This window comes from Sinocyclocheilus grahami, unplaced genomic scaffold (genome assembly GCF_001515645.1).
Source record: "Sinocyclocheilus grahami isolate Dianchi unplaced genomic scaffold, SAMN03320097.WGS_v1.1 scaffold579.1, whole genome shotgun sequence".
Lineage (NCBI taxonomy): Eukaryota > Metazoa > Chordata > Actinopteri > Cypriniformes > Cyprinidae > Sinocyclocheilus > Sinocyclocheilus grahami.
Genome location: NW_015505758.1, coordinates 814863 through 815919, shown reverse-complemented (window position 1 = coordinate 815919; position 1057 = coordinate 814863).

Genomic DNA, 1057 nt, shown 5'->3' with positions numbered 1-1057 from the left:
ATTTTGACAAATTGATTTATTTCAGTTTAAGAAACCTACCAAATATATATTTGTTCAAATATGCAATGTGTGACATGCAATATCAGTCCATTTTCAGCTCTCTGCTTCAGCGTTACATAGTCAAATGTCATTTTAAAGATTTATCTGGTTGTTGGATGATTAAATCCTCCAGCTGTTTATTCCAAATGCTTATGGTTCATTTTCATGAAAACAATCCTTGGCTTGTCAGAACTCATGTAAGGAATAATTGACAACTGAATTATAGAGCATTTTTTAATTTAAAAAAAAGTAATGCACATACAAGGTTTTAATGTGGCCACGATGTTGAGAGGAATTCTAACACAGTTGACAGACCTGGAACTAGCGACTAGTGGTGTGTTTACTGAAAAATAATTGCACACCTTAGAATGTCTGTCAAGCAATCAGAATCAAGCATTAATCGGCTTTGTGTTATAAAACCTAAAAACACTTGAGTAATTCGGCATATAATGTAATGCAACTTCTCGTTTTATACTTGGGGTCCAACTAGAGAAATAAAAGCATGTTCGAATATTTATAATACTATAAAAGTAAAACTGTTTAGCTGTGCGTGAAGTGTGTCATGCTTTATTTTACAAATTAACTCTCCTATTGTCATATGAGACTTAAAGCTACAATTTTAGTTCCTTTCACAAACACATCACCACTGTGATTAGAACACTGCCATTTTAATAGCAAAGAGATTAAAGTTTTTAATCATGTTTTGAATTAGTTTTTATATTTGGAATTTTCTTAAGTTTGAGTAATGTTGTGTTTTTGTCATTTATTTAATGTGTAATTTTTGCTAATATTTATTTCAGTTATTTTAGTACATAAAGGTAAACTAAATATAAGTTTAATTTTTTATTCTATTTTTTGAGTTAACGTTTAAGTAACGAAAATATGTTTTTCTTATGATTTTAGTTTAGCACTTGATTTTCACTTGCTGTGTTGCTGTCTTTTAAATACTGCAAAATAGTTTTACTCAAGTGTGAAAGTGATGTGGTTTATAGTATATAAAAAAAAAAAAATATATATA